General features: G+C 46.1%; 1 long non-coding RNA gene across 3 annotated transcripts in view; it reads right to left on the reverse strand.

Annotated features, from left to right (window-relative positions):
• LOC308465752 overlaps positions 1–20,515 on the reverse strand; it is a 54,984-nt gene continuing 34,469 nt past the window's right edge. For all 3 annotated transcript variants that reach the window (XR_013980555.1, XR_013980556.1, XR_013980557.1), the window contains exon 4: positions 1–301. This is a non-coding gene — a long non-coding RNA (uncharacterized lncRNA). The remainder of the gene's footprint in view (positions 302–20,515) is intronic.

The following is a 20,515-nucleotide window of genomic DNA, read 5'->3' on the forward strand; positions in this document are numbered from 1 at the left end:
GTCATTTGAGTTGCATTTATTATTCATATAAAAATAATTCAGTACATTCCCCCCTTTTAAACCACACACCCCGCTGACAACGAAGGCAAGGTCTACAAAAATAATGACACTCATAAGCCTCTTTGCTTCAATAGCGCTGCATTTTTGAAGTCGTCATAGTCCTGGTCCAATTAAAAAGGACAAAAAGAAACAGGCTTGGCCATCATGAAGCACATGCAAGGACATCACAGGAATCGTTTTCAGCAGTTGTGCTGCAAGAATCTGCTGCAGAATCGCTTTTGTCGTTCTATACTGCATCCACCTGAGGGAGACAAGGAGGAAGGGGGGGAGGCAAGAGAAAGAGATTTAAAAACAAATTTATGTAACAGACTGTTCATTTCGGTTTGGTGCCCCTGCCACCAAATTCAAAGCCATCTCTAGGCCATACCACTTTTGTTTCAAATAACAACACTGAGGGAGGTTAAGCCCTTACACCGCTTGTGTATCATGCTGGATGCAGCCAGTGGACCATTTATTGAACAGGGTTGGGAACTTCCAGGACTCTCAGTTTGGCACTTGTGACACGTCCAAGCCCCACACACCCTTTCCCCAGGCCACTAGTCTTGCTTCAAACTCTCCTTCAAAGTTTTCCCCTGTTCATTCATCTTCCTTCAAAGTTTTTGCCTGTGAACTCTGATAATGCAACTTGCTAGTCTGGATGGGAGGACAGAGAGGGATGTGTGAGTGAGTTTAGAAACTACCGTACCAAGGTAACATTTCCGTGAGAACTTAGGGAGAGCCTGCTGGCTATCAGGCCAATGGCCCATTTAGTCCAGCATCCTGTTCTCACAATGGTCAACGAGATGTCTGTGGGAAACCTGCAAACAGGATTTGAGCACCAGAGCCCTCTCCCCTTCTATGGCTTCCCAAGAACTGGTATTCAAGAATCCTTAGCAAGAATCAATTTTAGAATTTCTCCAAGTTAATATGGAATCCCAGGGGGGTAGGATGCAGACGAGAACTTACATATTGGAACAACGAAGTTAGATGAATGGGTGAAACCATTTCAGTCCTCGTATGAAGGCCTCCAGGCTTGAATCATAAGTATCTGGCAGGCCACAAATGATCCAGATGGTACTTTGATCCCATCTAGACTTTCCACAATTGCACACCTGTATCCCACACTAAAATCCTAGCCCAGCTGTAAACATCTACTATTGATATTTCTATCTGGAGGAAAGCAGAATGGCAAAGACTGACCTATGTCTTTGCCATCCTGGTGTCCTCCAGATGGTTTTAGACCACAATTTCCCATCAGCCCAGCTTTAGGATGCAGGGTCTTATGGGAGCTGAAGTCCAAAACATCTGGAGGATGCTGAGGTGGCAAAGGGTATGGTCGGCAGTGACAGAACTGTGTCCTCTCAGGAGCAAATGCATTTGCACCTAACTAGCCACATCCTAGCCTTATTTATTACTTTTTTCAAATTAAATGACATTATTTTCTTATTTAAAAAACAAACAAACAGGGGAGAACACACACACACACACATCCCATGCCTCCCTTATAAAATTGCCAAGGTTTTTACCAAAAGGCACATGGAGTTGGAAGCAGGTGGTACAAACCAGTCGAGATCCCCAAAGCAGAAGCATGTGGTCAGATTAAAAGGCTCAATCCCCCCACCCAGCCTTTGATGGAGGGCAAATCCGAATAATTATAATGAAGGGGCTTATTTCTCAGACTCTTTCTGGCTGCAGTCATTGGAACGAGCAACGCTTAATAATTCCCTTTCATGGACAACCTGCATATAATTGTGATGTCTTGTTTCTCTATCAGCTGGTGATGAGCCTGTCTTTACGGGGAGGGAAGTGCCTGCAAAGTGGGGTGGCCACCGAGATACTGTTGGGCTAAAACTGCCTCTGTTCCTGCCCACAGACAAAGCTGGTTGGGGCTGGAGGGTGTAAGGAGTTCAAGAGCAGCTGGAGGACCATAGATTCTCCACCTCTGCAGGTTTGCAAAGGCACAGCAGGAAAGGAAGTGTCCACAGAGGCATGTTCCTGTTGGTTGAGGTCATATTCTGCCCCCACTACGTGGCAACGCTTTCCTTCCTAGGAGTTAAGGAGATGCTACTGATACAGGAAGGGTACACCAGGGTTCCTCAAGGTTTCTAAACTTGCCTTTGGTTTCCAGGACAAAGAGCAGGTTTTGCCCACTGTCAGTTCTCCCAGATTGCAGTCTTGGTCCCTCACTACTGAATGGGGAGCCATCGACCACTGGGCAAAATCCTACCTTCATCAGAACAGGACATATGAATTGAAATCCTTCTTCACACAGCGTATGAAGGCAAAATCCTACCTTCATCAGAACAAGACATATGAATTGAAATCCTTCTTCACACAGCATATAATTTAAACTATGGAACTTGCTCCCACGGGAAGCAGTGGTGGCCATCAACTTGACTGGCTTTAAAAGAGGATTAGACAAATTCATGGAGAAGAAGGGTGTCAGTGGCTGCTAGCCCTCTCGACCTAACCTACTTCACAGGATTGTTGTGAGGTTAAAATGGAGAAGGGGAAGAACTGTATACGCCACCTTGAGCTCTTTGGGGAAAGGGTGGGGGTATGTGTATTAATTAATTAAATGCTTGATGAACATAGTTCTGACCATTTTTCATGCGTGCCTGTCTAGACGCTTTAGATTAATGTGGACTTAAGAACAGAAGTAGGGGTGGCAAATCCATCCATTCCAGTTTCTCATTTTTGCAATCCCTTTCGCCAACATTTCCATATTGGTCTGCAAGTGTTTGCTTTCTTAAAAAGTCACCACCAAAATTCATCAGCAGTGGAGATTCCTCCTAATATACACACACAAGTGCAAAACAATTCCCCCAAATATAATGCATCTTTGTACGCTACAACAGGAGCAACTGAAGAGCAGGTAAACCCTTGAACCATCTTCCTGGTTGGCTTTTGCTGCTACTCTCCCTGAATTGGAAGGGACTTCAAGGATCCTCTAGTCCAGCGGTTCTCAACCTGTGGGTCCCCAGATGTTGTTGGATTACAACTCCCATCATCCCTGAGCTCTGGCCTTGCTAGCTAGGGGTGATGGGAGTTGTAGTTCAACAACATCTGGGGACCCACAGGTTGAGAAAGGCTGCTCTAGTCCAAGCCCCTGCAGATGCAGGAACCACAACTAACAAATCCCTGATAAAAGGCCACCCAACCTCTGTTGTAAAACCTCCAATTCCACTGAAAGGAGAGATGCCAGACAATCCCTGGAAGACCCACCCACCACCGATTTACAGCAGCTGGCCTTGACACTGGACTTCTGGGTTGTTTGGGGAGATGAGAAGGGGGAGATGGGTTAATGTGAATGGTCTGGGGGTTGATCCTTAGATGTTGTTTCTCTGCTGGTAAGTAGGTGGGAGCATTGCTGTGTTTATTGTTTTTTTTTTAATATAGATTTTTATTGGTTTTACAGCATTTTTTAAACAATACAAACAAATAAAAAGACAAACAAACATGTATAATTTCACAACCTTTTTTCCATAACCTTCGTTTCTCGGACTCCCCCATACCTCCCCTTTCTGCATCCCTGTTTGCAAAATTATTTCAGCAGCTTTTGAGCAATTTTATCAAATATATGTCCTCTTAGTCCTTTCTCTAACTTAATCTTATGTCACTGTTTCCCCTTTTCTCCATTGCTGTGTTTATTGTTGCTAATATTTTCTATTACTTTTTTGGGAGGGGGCTGGTATTTTGTTTCTGTTTTCCGAATACGTTGCATGCAATATGATACTTCCCTTTTTATTGTTTTAGATCTTATGCCCTGTAAATCACTTGGAGACCCTTGCGTGACAATAAACAAATAAGTTTAGTTAATAAACAAAACAACAAATTACTTGGGATGGAGGGCTTCGTTGCAAAATTCATAGAAGTGTGAATTTGGATGGGGGATGGCTGCATTTCTGGTTTTTATGCATTCGTTCAGAAAGTGCAAATTTTGTAGGATTGCCTTTGAATGTAAACTGAACTTAGTTTCTCCTCCCACCCCTGAGCAGAAGAGGGAGTCCCAAAGGGTGGAAGGAGGCAGGAGGAGCCCCAGCTGAAATCTTGCCCTTCTGGTTGCGGAAGAAAATCCATGATGTTCAACTGATCAGTCAAATGCCTATAATTCTTCATTCCAGTGTATCGTGTGGTATTAAATGCTAGGAATTGGGTGCATGGAGTCAAAATGAAAAAAGGAAACAATTCCCCAATCCTTTAAAACCCCAGCCTTTGCCAGGCGTTATCTGGAGAGGTGGCGAATCAGGCTGAGGAGGAGTGGATAGGGAGAAGGTCCCCACTGGCAACATTGCCATTTATACAACCAAGGTTTCAATGAGGCTTTCATAATAAACAGGCCTCGGTGAAAACAGCCCCAAGTGCTCGCAAGGGCTGCCATTATATTATCTCCTGCAGTTTGTACACAGTGGTCATTACAGATTCATTTGCTTTCCCAAGGCGGCAGGCGCAGAAGTCTCCCTCTCTTTGTCCCTTCTCCGTTTTCACCCCACCTCGCAAGCCCTCCGTGCTAACCAACTCCCTCCCTCTCTCTCTCACTCTCCCTTATTTATTTTTATATTAGCATCTTATTTACAGTTTGACAGAGTTAACAGTATCCCTTGCAAACCATTCTGTTGGCTTTAATCGGGGGAATAATAGGCGCTGTCTGGAGATGAATAGAGTTTAGGGGGCCAATTGTTCCGCAAAATGGAAGCAGTGGGGGTAATTTATTTATGTGGGCACATGTCGGGAGGAGAATAGGCCGGGGGGATCAGTATGCAGGCGAGGATATGGACGGAATTGAGGGGGGGAGGGGGGGGAAACCCAGAAAACCCTGAGCAGAACAGCCAGCAATCCACTCTTCACCCCTCCTCACCCACCCTTGAGAACCAAAGGCCTCCGGTGGCCATGAACTTGAGGGGAATCTAAATGTCCCATTCCCAGGCCCTCTGTACTTCTTGGGGCCACGATCAGTCCCGCCTGTGGGGATGTAGGCCTCAGGCTCCAGATGGGCCCACTGAAGGCCGTCCCCACCTCCCCGCATAGTGATAGACAACATGACATGTCCCTTAGCAACCGTACAGTAGCCAGGGCGCAGCAGGGGTCTGGGAAGAGAGGCAGAGCCCTCACGAAAATACAGGAGGGACCCAGACAATGGCGCAAACCCCTGTCATAAATTACACGGCAGCCACAACAGCCGAGCCATCTCCTCCAACATCTTGGGCAAAGATGTTCTGGCCATTCATGCACTAGTGGCATGGGTGCTTTTTACAGGAGAGCCTCAACACTCTTTCCTCTTTTCTTTCTCTCCCCTTCTCTTGTAATGCTAAAACCCAATGGGGACATCCAAATGAAGCTGGACGTGGGAAGGTTCAGGACCAAAAAAACAGGAAGAGCTTCTACAGTTAATCTGTGGGATTCAGTGACATAGGATGTAGTTGTAAAGCAACTCAAGACAGCTTTACAAAGGGATTAGACAAATGGGTGGAGGGTGATTCTGCCAAGGGTTCTTTAGCTGTGATTCCTGCATTGCAGGGGGTTCGGCTAGATGACCCTTTGGATCCCTTCCAACTCTACAATTCTGAGTTTATCTATAAGGCTATCCATGGCTACTAGCCATGATGGCTGTGCACTACCTCCATGCAAGTTGTTGAGAATCAGAAGTGGAGAGGGCGCTGCTATTGCAATCAGGTCCTGTCTGTGGGCTTGCCATGGACATCTGGTTGGCCAGTGTGGGAAGCTGGATGCTGGACTAGATGAGCCTTTGGGCCAGTAGCCAGGTCTTCCTATGTTCTTATTTCCCAGCCCCACGAGGACTTACAGAATGATGTCACATCGATTTGGTGGGCAGCGGAAGCCATGACACTTACACCACTTTGAAATCATCCCAAATATGCAATGCGGATGCAGCGTTCCAAATCTTAGGGCTTATCCACACTTCCTCTTCTCCTGCTGCTTTCCCCCCAGGGAAAACCGCTCTTTAACACACAGTTGGAACAAACAGCAATTCACCTTTCCCCTCCATTGTCAGTTGTTCCGATCTATTGCTAAAGAGCAGGTTTTCCCTTGGAAAGGAAGGGGGCAAGAGGAAAACTGCTTGGACCCATGCTTCCTTGGCAACGCACAAGCAGAAGTGTGGATGAGCCCTTAGATGTGCTGTTTCAGTGGACACACAACTTTCCCATAACACCACCAAGCTGGATCTGCTCTAACAGAATGGAGCCAAAATCTTTTGCGTTACTTTTATGCCACATGCAATGGGACTTGTTCTGAAGGGAAGTGGGCTATAACTTTAGTGACCCAGTGTATGCTTCTCTTACAATTCCTAGCATCTCTTCAGCTCACAGTGCCTGACTCAGTACAAGGCCCCGTGAACATATGCAGGGGTAGGGAAAAACAGTGAAAATTTGAAGTGGTAGACTAGGCTGGCACCAGTGCAAGCTGAGGTGCCATTTCCCCTGTACAAAATCCCTGCAAGTAGAGTACTAGCACACCAGGGAGAGAGAACCTAGCCTGCTTCCTGCTGAGCAGGTTTTCCTCTTACGGGAACACTGAAAACTATGCTCTTTCATATGTGTAGACCAGGTCAAAGGCATCATCGTATGTCAGAACCCATAGTTCAGTGGGAAGTCCCAGGCTGTATCTCTGAAGTCTCCTGTCAGGGCCAGCCCAGGAAATTTTCCTGCTAGAGGCAAAGCAAAAAATGCTAGGCTGGGGCACCTCCATAAAGGAAGAATAGGCCGACAAGCGCAAGAGGCAGATCTGCTGCTCTCCCAACTGTGTGGAGCATGCTGTTCTGAGGAGAGCCAGTGTGGTGTAGTGGTTAAGAGCAGTGGACTCGTAATCTGGTGAACCAGGTTCGATTCCCCAGTCCTCCATATGCAGCTGCTGAGTGACCTTGGGCCAGTCACACTTCTTTGAAGTCTCTCAGCCCCACTCACCTCACAGAGTGGTTGTTGTGGGGGAGGAAGGGAAAGGAGATTGTTAGCTGCTTTGAGACTCCTTAGGGTAGTGATAAAGCGGGATATAAAATCCAAACTCCTCTTCTTCTTCTGAGGCCACTGCCTCACGAGTGGTCCGGCCCTGTCTCCAGTTAAAGTGACTGGGTAAGAGTTTTTTTCCTCTCTCTCTCTCTCTCTCTCTCTCTCTCTCTGCCTCAAAGCAGCTGCCAACTGCCTGACTCAGAACATGTCAGCTTCACGGATCAGTCCACAGAGCACATGCTGAAGGCTTTCCAAGGTTCAGTCCCCAGCGGATCAAGTTGGATGGTGGCTCTTTTTAAGAGTTCAGTCAGGCCTGCTATCAGCGAGGGGAAGCAATGCTACACTAGCCAGTGGAGTTTAGGAGCTTCATCAGTCATCCAGTGTAAAGAGAGGGATGGAATAGGGTCTTAGGGTCATTATGCTGTAGCAACAAATATTAAGAGACACGCTTGGAACTGTCCAGCTTGCAAAGCCTCTCTGCAGTCTCCCAGAAGCCAAATAAATCTATGCAAAATAACAGAAAATAAAATTCACTCTCATAACGGCATTCTGCACACAGTTTGGCTCTCCGCCATGCAATATTTGGATCCTTCTTTGAGGACAAAATGCACACATATATTCACAGATCTCTAGCATAAAGTTCTTTTTAAAATAGGGTTAAGGACATAAGAAGAGCTTGCTGGATCAGGCCAATGGCCCATCTAGTCCAGCATCCTGTTCTCACAGTGGCTGCCCAGATGCCTCTGGCTGCCCTCTGCCCTCCTGCAGTTTCAAGCAAATGGGATTCGGAGGAACTGCTTCCTCTAACTGCAAAGTCAGAGCATAGCCTTCTTTTAAAGCTATCCAGTTTGCTGGCCATCACTCCCTCAAGTGGCTGAGAGTTCCATAGTTCAACTAAGTCCCGTGTGAAGAAGATGAATTTGCATTCAACTTGCTGGTGCCTTCCAGGTGTGCTGGACTACAGTTCCCATCATCCCCAGGTAAACGACTGCAGAACCATATAAATGATTAGACTGGACCATGGCAGAACCCACAGAGGCACATTGTGGCTCCAACTCCATAAGCTACATGAGGTCAAGAAAAGCAGTTGGCTGTTGTTGGGGAGGAAAATACGAGCGCAGCCAAGTTGTAGGAAAGGGAAATAAAATTCCACAGCCTCCCAGGAATACAATGATGCTCTATTCCATAGATCTCAGAGGCTAATCCTCTTCCTTATTAATTGGCATTTGGGCTAAGCTGATTTAAACCTCTTCACCCTGTTGGGAGACGTCCCCCCCCCCCCCCGGCAAGAGTTTTCTTTCTTCACTTTCTCTCTCTCTGGCCCAAAAAACAACGCTGTCATCACCACGACACACAATGGCATCTTTGTATGAGGAGTTGGGGGGGAGAAGGAATACTGAACCAACTCTGGAACAATTAAGAGTTTTGTGAATTAAGCAGGTCGTTGGCAATGGAACTGCTTTGGTGGGGCTTCGTTAATCAATGTGCCGTCTACACCGCAGCCCGGTCCTTTCACAATTCCTCCCCCCACCCCAGCCCCGCAATTCCCTTCACCCAGCAACCCTTTGGCCTCCACTCAGCTAACTAACCTTTTGCTCAGGTCAGCCTTTGACAAGCCTACCAGCACCACAGAGGGGGGAAAATACCTCTTGTTGGGAAGGGGGTCTGAGCGTGAGCACACACAGGGGGCTTGCTGAGGGAGTGAAGAATACAGAAAGCAGGACTCACTTCACCGACTCTGCTATGGTAGGCCAACCCCATCAGGGTTGCCTCTGTGGGAGAGATGGGAAGCAGAGGGGTCCTTCCATCAGCTTTCTGAAAGCCCAGCTCCATCAGGCACTTCCTAGACCAGCTGGTCATTTCTGGAACAGCCGTTTAGAAATGGATGCCCAAGTTGTGATTCTGATCTTCCTCTTTCCTCCTTGTCCCTTTTCCCTTGTGTGTCATGTCTTTTAATTGTAGGGATGGTCTTGTTTTGTTCATATGTAAACAGCTGTGGGAGCCTTTTTGGCTGAAGAGTGAGCTGCAAATGCTCCGACTAAAATAAATATCTCTCTTGTGTGAAGGTGCTATGGACACAAATGGACCCAGATGTCTCCTGAAGCTGCTCCAGAAGGTCCCATCAGAGGTCCTTCTTTCCTGCTCATGCCCTGCACTGACTGGCAGCAGCTCTCCATGGTTTCAGGCAGGAACCTCTCACAGCCCTACCTGGAGATGCCAGGGACTGAATTTGGGGACTTCTGCATTCAAGGCAGATGCTCTGCCACTGAGCTAAGCCTCCCCCCACCCTGTAGTTTCAGAACATTTGGAAGGGCATAGTTATTTTATTTGATAAAGAGAAATGGATTTTAAAAAAATAAAGAACAAATTGATAGCCTTCCTTCTCTCCCTCCCTCTCTCTCTCTCTCTCTCTCTCTCTCTCTGTGTGTGTGTGTTAGGGATGGATGGGCAAATCTGTCACTGCTGGTTTCTTTCAGTTCCCCATTTTGCCATTCTTAAATTCAGTTCTCAGTTCCACATCTGCTTGATATATATGTGTGTGTGCCTCCATCCTGGCTGGTGGGGGCTTATTTTGAATAGATTTGCATAGGACTGGCAATTCAAGTCTGAGTAAGCTATAATGAAAAGTGAAGCAGGTGATCTTTATTCCAGATTAGTTAATCCAGAATTCTTCTGCTCCTGGCTTGTGGCCCTCAACTAGATAATCCTGGAGAGAATGAACCCCTCAAGAGAAAAAGGGTTGCCTAGCCCTGCTCCAGAAGATGCCACCATGGCCAACACAGTCTTCTGAGGAAAAGGGCATCACATCAGCACAGGTGAAGCAGTAAATAGCTTCCAGCCTAGATAATGTTTAGATTAAGGTCTCAGCTGCAACATTTCCCGTTCACCTGTAGTAATGGAGGAAGGCCTTCTAACAGCAAACACACTGAGCATTGGAGTGGTATAGTGGTTAGTGTGTCAGACCAGGCCTGGGAGACCAGGGTTCAAATCCCCACTCAGCCATGGAGCTCGCTGAGTGACCTTGGGCCAGTCACCACCTCTTAGCCTAACCTACCTCACAGGGTTGTTGTGGGGGTTAATTTAGAGGGGGAGCACCATGTACGTCACCTTGATCTTGGAGAAAATGGAGGGATATGAAATGCATTAAATAAAATAGCAAGCGAATAATTGAGAGATCTGACCTTCACTAATGTGTCTAATGCTATAAAACCTGATGCAACAATGCTTCTTCCATGGTCTCTTTCGCTCTGCAGCTTGCTGTTTCATGAGTCAAGCTGTGAATTCTGTCTCCCTCAGAGAGACCCTGAGCGCTCCCATGGTCCATCAGTCAGACTCGCATTAGTGTGTGGAAAAAATCAACTAATGACAGAAGTTTTAGTTAACGACAGACATTTAGGTAATGACTGAAGTTAAGAGTCAGGCAACTCTTCTAGGGTAGCTTTGTAAGTGGCTGGTTCTTGCCTTTACTGTACTAGTCACAAGAGTTGAATGGAACCACCAGTTTACAGCTGCTGGGAAGAAAGAAGAGGAAGCCATGTTCATGACTTGTTTGTGGGCTTCCCAGATGGATCTGGCTGGCCACTGCCAGAACCAGAATGGCTGCAGAGATGCATCACTGACCTGATTCAACAGGACAGTTCTCAGGTGAATTGCTGAATTTGGAAGCTTATGGACATCCTAGGCTGGCTTGTTTCTTCACTTGATCTCAAGGAGTGATAGCTTCCCTGAAGTCCTAAACTTTTCAAAATTTTGCTGTTGTTTGGCTTTATGGTGGTCCATTGGTTTGTCATTGTCAGATTATATAGGTCAAGGGGGGGGGGAGAAAAAGAATAGAAGAGCTCTGGAGATAGTCAACCTCATCACCCAAAAGTCTTTCACATCAACCACATGATACATGGTGCTACTGTGTCATTAAAACTAGGAACAACATGCTGAGAAGGATGAAGACATAATTCCCTAAATAATTATGTAGGAAAATGAATTTTAGGAGGCACAACATCTCATTCTTGGAGCACTATGACAATGATGATAAGATGTGCTAATAATAATAATAATAATAATAATAATAATAATGCATTTAAATAACTCAGAACAGACGCACTGAAATCAAGGACCATAACTACCTTAAGCCCATCCATTTTAGTCGGTCTGTTCTGAGTGGGACTTAGTTGCATAAGACCCAAAACTTTTTCAAGGGAGAAGAAATGTTACCACACCCAACACTAGAAATTTCATAGGCATTGCTTTTCAACTATTCCCCCTGTGTGAGTTAGGGGTGAAGGAGAGAGCACATGCCCTCTTCTACTCAGAAACTAATTATTGTTTTTTGTCTGTAGGAAGACTCCATTATACCCCATAACAAAATACTGTTTTTCAGAAACACCTGGGGGAAAACCAGGGCTCATTGGTAGAACATCTACTTTGCCCGCGGAAGGTCCCAGATTCAATCCCTAGCACCTCCAGGCAGGTCCAAAGAGAGCCACTGCCAGTCAGTGTCAAGTTGTACTGAGGGATATGGACCAAAGGTCCATGAGGCAACTTCAAACGCTCCTCTGGTGAGCAACAACTGAGCACTACTTCCCCTAGAACTACTCTGCTTTTGAAAGAGGTGCAACGTACAGACTAACATCAAAAAAGAATATATATATATATGTGTGTGTGTGTGTGTGTGTGTGTGTGTGTAGCAAATAGACAAGAATGCTCAGGCTAGTAGCTTGTGTCACTTTGCCTGGTAATCACACAATCGGATGTGCCTGTGTCATTTTGTGAAACCGTCCAGCCACAACAACCCACACCAAAATAATCTTCTTTTTAAAAGCATATTGAGTTGGTGCATGTAGTGTTGCTCGTATGTGGGCCCACACTGGACAATTCATGAGGTAAGTTCTGAACTGTGCAAATCCACCAAAATCTGAGACACATAACCAGTCATGTTACTCAAGACCTATGTGAGGGATCCGCCATTTTATAGATACCAGCTACCTAAAATGGTGGTTCGTTCGCTCTCTTTCTCTCTTTCTTTCCCTTTCTTTCTCTCACACACAGTTTGTTGTCTCTCACCTCACACCCTCAGAAGGAACCAAAAGGAAGGGGGAAAGAGCTCAGGAGGAGATGAAGGATTGCAGGAAGTGGTTGGGGGAGACAGTAACAAATGCTAGGATACACACTGATCCTGACAGGCCTCTCTGTCTTCCACAAAGAGGCAGGGGGGAACTGGTTGTGTGTTAAATTCTTCACTGTTTGGGGGGGGGAAGCAAGCGAAGGGGGGTAACTGAAATCTTCCCTTTTGTCTTTGCTGAAATCCCTCTCCCCAGATCGCCCGCTTTGACTTTTCCCACAGAGGTAGCCAACAAACCGGGAATGCAAATGATGTTCATTATGCAAATGCATGCAAATCAGGTTTAACTATTAAAAGAAAAGGAGAAGAGATGGGCTTGGAATGCCTAATGAGAGGGGGGGTTAATGCCTTTGCTCTCCACCATGATCGTGGTGAAAGGAGCTTGTGTCTGCCTTTGGCGTGAGTTCTGCTGCTGCTGCTCTTGTGATGAATTATCTAATCCCCCCCAAATCCTGAACAAACCATTCCCACCACCGCTTGCCTCTCACAAGGTACCCTCCCTTCCTCCTGCCACTCCCAATCTGGAACAGACTGGTCATTAGGAAGGCACACCAGGCAGGCGGTAGCGCCTCTTTCTCTACCCCCCCTCCCCACCGCAGTCTGCTTTGCCAAGGGAGACTCATGCGCAAGCGCATAGGTGGAACATGATAACGGACCCGGGCAGTGGCAAGGAAAACAAAATGATGGCCTGGGATTGGCTAGTTCTGTAATTAAAATGCGTCTGCAGAGAGAAAGAGAGAGAGAGAGAGAGAGACAAAGCAAAATTAAGCCTCGAATTCAAATGGTAGCCACAACCAAAAGAAGACAGGACGGCTTGGCGGTCAAACATTGACCGCGTCAGTTTAACCGTTAAAATCTGCACACAAACCAAACAATCATGATGGGAGGCCTAATTGGTCCTGTCTAAACTAGGCTAGAGTCTCAGGGCCTCCAACATCTCTGCAGATGGAAATCAGGATCTGTTTGGAACACTCCAGTGTTTAGACCAGATTCCTTCCATCCTCGACGCCCCCAATTCTTTCTGTGCCTCCCTGCCTGATTTCATGGGTTCTGCAGTTGCTTGCCCGCCATTGATTTAAAACCCAAGATGCCAATGGTCCTCAAAAAAGCAGCCAAATGACTGTCACATGGAAGATGGAGAAAACTTGTTTTCAGAACCTGAAACCGATGGATTCCAGTGATAAAAAAGAGGCTCTGACTATATATTAGGAAGAACTTTCTGAGGGCAAGAGCTGTTTGACAGTGGAATGGATGACCTCACAAAGTGGGGAAGTCTTCTTCACTGGAGGTTTTTCAGCAGAGGTTGGAAGGAGATCTGTCAGGGCTTCCTTAGCTGTGATTCTTTAACTGTGCAGGGGGTGGGTTGGACTTGTTGATCCATGGGGTCCCTTTCCCACTCTACAATTTTATGATTCTACATAGAGCGACACTATTTTGTTACCGTCCTTCTCCTACATTTTTTCCCCTCGTCTTCGGGATCTGAGCCTGACAATCTTTTTGGAAGCAATATGATTTTTCTTTGGAATGGTGAAGGGTCTGGCACAACAACCTCTAGGCTAATTCCCAAGGCATCAGGGATAAGGTGGACCAGGATCCTAGCCATCTCTTGAGATGTCCTTGCTTTAGCCAACCTGCTTCCTCTTCCAGGTGCTTTGGACTACAACTCAACATCAGCACCAGGATCCAGCCTGATATGAACTGGTAGTTGCTGTAGATGAGAGGCATTGCCCATCCTCTCAAACACAAAAGGAATGCTTCTTGAGATGGCATTCGAGAATACAAATAGCTGCATTAAAAAACAACTCTAAAATCTGCTGCCCAGTTCACTGCGGCCACCTTTTCATTTGATCAAAATCTTTTTAACCAGATTAGACGGTTTAGGGTGTGTTCACATGACAGCTTATTCCACACCCAGTGTGCTCCCACCACTGATTTCCCCTTGGGGGCCCCTGGTTGGCCACTGTGAGGCTGGATTAGATGGGCCCTTGGCTTGATCCAGCGGCCTCTTCTCATGTTCATATAAAGCACCCTGTTTATACCCTGCACATCTTGTGCAATTTCATCTTGGCTTTAGCCACCGCTCTTCATCTCATGGCTGGCATCCACATTTGGTAGAGACAGGCAGCTGCCCAGGACCCATGGAGGGCTCAAGAGCCCGGCAGGATGAAGCCTTGGACGGAACGCCGTCACTAATCTGTTATCCCCGCCAGTCACCTGCTGGATTAAGGATTCCAGAAACGGCCTGAGCAGCACTGCCTGGATTAATGGTGCACTGGGTGGATTTAAAGACCGTGCAACTGAATGAGTGATGTGCTCTTGCTGGGAAACTGGCGGCTGCATAGCATTGCCACCTGGAGAGGATTTCAAGCCTCTTCCAATCCGGGGGTAGGGGGGCACAGTCTCTCATCCTCCTCACCAGGAGGACAAAAATAACTAATAACCCAGCCACAGTTCTTTACGTCAAATAAAGAATCCCCTTGAACAGAGGGCAGGGTGGCAAATGTAGCCACAAATGTTTCTGCCCATAAGGAAAGGCAAGTATGTATTGTTCCCACTCCAGGATAATAAGAACATAAGAGCTTGCTGGATCAGGGCAATGGCCCATCTAGTCCAGCATCCTGTTCTCACAGGGGCCAACCAGATGCCCCGATGGGAAAGCCACAAGCAGGCCCTGAACCCTCTCCCCGTCTGTGGCTTCTAGCAGCTAGCATTGCTACTTCCAGCCATGGAGGCAGAGCATAACCATCATGGGGCGTAGCTGTTGATAGCACACTCCTCCAATGAATTTGTCTGCCTTTCCCAAGGCCTTGAATTATTATTATTATTATTATTATTATTATTATTATTATTATTATTTATACCCCACCCATCTGGCTGGGTTTCCCCAGCCACTGGGTGGCTTCCAACCGAATATTAAAAACAACACAGTGTCAGACATTAAAAACTTCCCTAAACAGTTGTCTTTTAAAAGTAAAATCATTGTTTATTGCCTTGACATCTGCAGGGAGGGCGTTCCACAGGGCAGGTGCCACTACAGAGAAGGCCCTCTGCCTGGTTCCCTGTAACCTCACTTCTCGCAGTGAGGGAACCACCAGAAGGCACTTGACGCTGGACCTCAGGATGATGGGGGTGGAGACGCTCCTTTAGGTATTAACAAATTGACGAATGAGTGCCCTCATTCTTCCAGGTTCCCAAGCTCCCTTGCGCTCTCTCGCTCTCTCCCCCCACTTCTGCTCTTTACATCATGTCTCCAGCCCCTTTAGGGGCACTGAGATGAAATCTGCAAGAGCCATATATCAGAATGGTGACCATCACTGCCTCCCTGTGGGACGAGCTTTTGAGTTTAACAATAGCTCTTTGCTGCAGGTTTACCTGAAGTGCTTGAAATTACAGCTGGTTCTTCCAATGCCCATTTTATACCTAGCTATTGATGATTCGAATGTGAGTCCCGCCATGACAAAGAGATGTTCAGCAGGAAATTGGCAAAGGCAACCACCACCAAGTGGAAATGGTCGACTAGCGTTTTTTGGACCAACCTTTGCCAGTGGGCAAACCAAATTGCTTAAAAGCTGCTCCAAAATCCTAAGACCAAAGGCCCATCTAGTCCAGCTTCCTAAGGGCAATAGATGGTAGTGATATGGGGGGGGGGCTGTGGCTGCTCCCATATTGTGGGGTTCCTTCTTTGTTATCCTTCTGTTGGCAGACCAATGCCTTTTCATTTATGAAGGCCTTTGGAAACCAAGGGGCAAAAGATGCTGTCCACTGGGCTGCTGCCAGGGCAAACTCTCTTTTAATTGCTTGTTCTAGATGTGTTTTGATTTTTTAACTGTTTTTTCCAACTAGTTTCGTTTTATTAATTTGTATATTTGTTTGCTTGCTTGTTCATTTAATGTATTTATATCCCACCTTTCTCCCAAGTTGGGATTCCTACATTTAAAAACGTTGTCATAAAATACAAACAAACATGTCACCCTCTTATTCTGGGGGTAGTAAGCACAGCCACTGCAGCTAATAGTCATTGATAGCCTTATCCTCTATGAATTTGTCTGAACCTCCTCTAAACTATTCCAAATTGGTGTCTCCCTCTACATCCAAAGGAAGCAAATTCCATAGTTTAACTATGTGCTGTGCTTAAAAAGTTCTTCGTTTTGTCTACCCCGAATCTCCCAATATTCAGCTTCATTGGGTGATCCTGCTGGATTACGATAATATGAGGAGGGATGAGAGAGAAAGTTAATTTGGTTCACATTTAAAGGCGAACCCACGTAATTCATGCTTTCCTAAATGATAAAGAGAACCAGAAAACAGCCATCCTTTGAAATTTGCACTTCTCTGAATTTTATATAGTGCAGTTCTCCAGTACAAAAACACACTTACTGGGGTAAGCTGTGCATAAAAATGCATGTGCTGGTGTAAACAACACACATTATAACATATCATGCATTATATTGAGGGAAATGTCTTTACAAAAGTGTGTGCACAGGGCAAAACTGCACACAAACTTGTGTCTCTTAGAAAAAATTCACACAAAAACGCTCATGAATTTTCAATATGACTTTAAAAAAAATATTCACAAACTGATGCGGAAAAGTGAAGAGCTGAAATTCTGATTAGAAAACAGGAAAAACCCAAAATGGCAGCTTCAACCCCCCCCCCCACTATGAGAGATGGTGGGGAACACTTTTACACACCACTGTCATGTTATTCACCTTTCTTCCCCCTAATCGAATAAGCTGCAGGTGTTGTCATCTTTCCTCATAGGAGTCACTCCATCCCCTTGATCAATTTGGTTGCCCTTTTCTGAACCTTTCCCAGCTCAACAATACCAAAACTGTAGTCCAACTGGGGTTGCGCAGCCCAGACAACCGTTGCAGGAAAGTAACAGTAAAGACCTAACTATTTGCAAGAGGTTTTGTGAGATGCCAGCATGCTACTCCTACAGAGGTGGTGGCTCAAATGGCTTTTTATTTTTATTTTTGTTTATTGCAATTTTAACTATTTGCAGCTTTTTCAACCTGCTCTTTTAATTGCAGTTGTCGGCTTTAAAACTGTTGCACCCCCACCCTGAAATCTTAGGATGGGGCTCAAGCTAAAAGTATCCCCAATAAATTGCAATCCCTCTTTGAAATGTTTATTTCCCCCCTCCCGTTTTTGGCAACGACTTCTGCAAATAAGATTGTGCAGGTCTACGCAGCCAATCTGATGCCACATAGAAAGTTGGGTCACGTGCCTATGAACATGGACTTGGGAGTAAGCCCCATCAAATACAGTGGAACATACATCTGAATACCCACAAACAGGGTTCCACTGTGAGACAGTGATGGTTTCACAATGCCTTCAGGCGTAAGGGAATGAAACCAGCCAATCAGACTCCACTCTGTACATTCCCCTACATGTTTCCCCTTGACCACTTTGATCTGTGAAACTGGCACCGCTACAGGTGCCACATAATACAGTGGTACCTTGGGTTACAGACGCTTCAGGTTACAGACTCCGCTAACCCGGAAGTAGTACCTCGGGTTAAGTACTTTACCTCAGGATGAGAACAGAAATTGCGTGGCGGCAGCGGGAGGCCCCATTAGCTAAAGTGGTACCTCAGGTTAAGAACAGTTTCAGGTTAAGAACGGACCTCCAGAACGAATTAAGTCCTTAACCTGAGATACCACTGTACTCATTCCGCATTGGTAAGACCTTCGGGTATAGGGCGGTATAGAATTTAAATAAATAAATAAATACGAACTCAGTCGTTTAGTGTGGCAGTGCCTAAATTTGGAACTCCCTGCCTTTTGAGATCAAGCTGGCGCCCTTCACTGTACTCTTTTCAGGACCTGCTAAAAATATTCCTGTTTAGGCACCCCTTCAGCTCTCCCCTCTTGACATAGAAGCCAACTCCTAGGGGCCAAGGGATCTTTGCCCCCCTCCCATAAAATATTTGATGGGGCCCACCCCACAAAAAAGTTGATGAGCATTGTCATTCAAATTTTGTGCGTGCTCCACACCATGTGATCAATTATGCAGGGTGGGGCTTGCCTGCCCCCTCCCACAATATTTTATTCAAGTTGGCACCCCTGCCTCTTGATAAGCAGCGCTGCCTTGTAGTTTTGGAAGACAGAAGACAATTGGAGCCCGGACACCCATGCTGCCCCCCAGCCAGAGGGGGTGGCTGGGCAGGCTCTTGCTGGCTGGAGGCCTCTAAGCTGAGGCTGCGTGGGGTGTCTCTTGAGAAAGCGGAGTTTGGACTAGTTGCACTTCAAGGTTAACTAGTCCAAGTCTGTGACTCTCCAGCAGTGCTTGCCTGTTGTCATTTGGGTGGCAAGGACTTTTAATATTTTCATTCCATGCATGTTATGGTTTTCATTGTTCTGCTGCATGGCTGCTGCTTTTGCCCTTTTGCTGTTTCTAAAGTTTGCACTTCATATTATGCACACTTTTCAATAAACACAGGGCATTTTACAACAAAGAAAAGGTGTTTCCCCGGAGCTTTAAGATTTCAGACACGTGGAAAAGAGTCCACTTCTCAATTAATACACTTAGCCTGGTTGTTGTTGTTGTCGATGCTGTTTTAAAATTTAACTTCTGCAGAAATCAGTCTGCAGAGTCACACCAAGAAAGAGGAGAAAAGAAAAAGAAAAGAAACGTAATGTTTAAATTGCCCTCTTGGAAAGCAAGGGAGGGAGAGCAAGAAGACAATAACATTCCCGAAGGCAGAATGCTGAGATGGAGGAGAGTCGCTGCGTTTACCCAAGACCCACGCTCCTTAGCAAAGCGCAATCCACACGTCTTTCTCCAAACCCTGCAGTCTCAACAAAAGCGTCTTTCAAGGTTTTCCAGATGCAAGTGCTTCAGCTCAATGAGCCAAGCACACCCACACACTTCCGAGAGAGGCCAGCGGCTAGCTGGAGAAGACAAGGGGAAGAAGGGGGCCTTTCTGCCAGCCCCTCGCTGATATAACCACAAGCAGGAAGACCTTTCAATGTGGGCATTACTGGAGATAAAAGCAATGATAACAACAATAACTTATGCTCCACTTTCCCTCCGAGGAGCCTGAGATGATGTACAACAGGCATAGGCAAACTCAGCCCTCCAGATGTTTTGGGACTACAACTCCCATCATCCCTAGCTAACAGGACCAGTGGTCAGGGATGATGGGAATTGTAGTCTCAAAACATCTGAAGGGCCAAGTTGGCCTATGCCTGATGTACAAAATTCTCTCCCCAGCTCCAATGTATCCTCACAATGACCCCATGAGGGTATATTAGGCTGAGAGGCTGTGGCCGGCCCAAGGTCACCCTGTGAACTTCATGGCCAAGTGGGGATTTGAACCCTCATCTCCCAGGTCCTAATCTGACACTCTAACCACTGCACCACACTGGCTCTGGAGGGGGCAGAAGACCATCTCCCAGAATTCACCCAGCCTGGGGGCTTTAAGGGTTAATAGGGTGTGTGGCGGCAGCATCCCCAGATATTTGGGGACCCAACTGGTCTATCTGGCAAGACAGTTGTCCAAGTAAAGGCATGAGCAGGCTCTCCTAGCTCCTCCATCCTTCCCTGTCCATGGGAAGCCTGTTTTCACGGTTATTTCTATTGTCCCTAAGCAATCCTTGCAGCCTAACCCAGAACTTGCATTCCCTGCCCTGGACCTTAGCTCAAGTAGTGCTAAGGGTCATAAAGAACTACAGTGGTACCTCTGTTTAAGAACAGCCCTGTTTAATGTTGTGTGGGATGTGGCCTTATCAGAAAGTTTCACCTGCCACAGAAGGGTTCTACAAGGAACTTCCAAAAGAGACAAGTTTGACATGGAGTAGCATCCATTAATTTCTTACATCATTGACTATGAAAGCGAGTTCCCATTGCCCACTACTCAGAAAAATATTTGGAAAGGTTATTTAAGTAACTGATTTGTCCAAAGCCCAAATAAGGGCACTCTTGTATTGTTTAGGTAACGCAAGTTATGATACTGGACAACAATTTAATGCTTTTTTTTGTGAAAAATCAATGAAATAAGCTGGGGGGGGGGACTGTTTGAAACACACACCCCCCCGGAACCATTTGGTGAAGGTTGGGCTATAAAAGTAATAATAATAAATTATACAAATATCTGACCTGTCTTATCCTGCTGCCCTCAGGAGCTCACTAAACTTAACATAAAATCCAATATATCATATTCTGTATCACTCCAGAAGTACTTCAGACTATAGATAAGGCTATATTATGCATTATTCTACATGTAATTTCATATGTGCTTTTGTATGGCAGAGAAAAATTAAGCTTGAGATTCATAGAAATCTCTGGATTCAGAGGCCAGCAACTGATTTAATGTTCCTTCCCCTCCTCCCCGAATTCCAATGGAACAGTTGCTTCCACAAGCCACCTTATTTCCTACCCCTCTGCA

Source organism: Podarcis pityusensis (genome assembly GCF_964106645.2).
Source record: "Podarcis pityusensis genome assembly, chromosome: 16".
NCBI lineage: Eukaryota > Metazoa > Chordata > Lepidosauria > Squamata > Lacertidae > Podarcis > Podarcis pityusensis.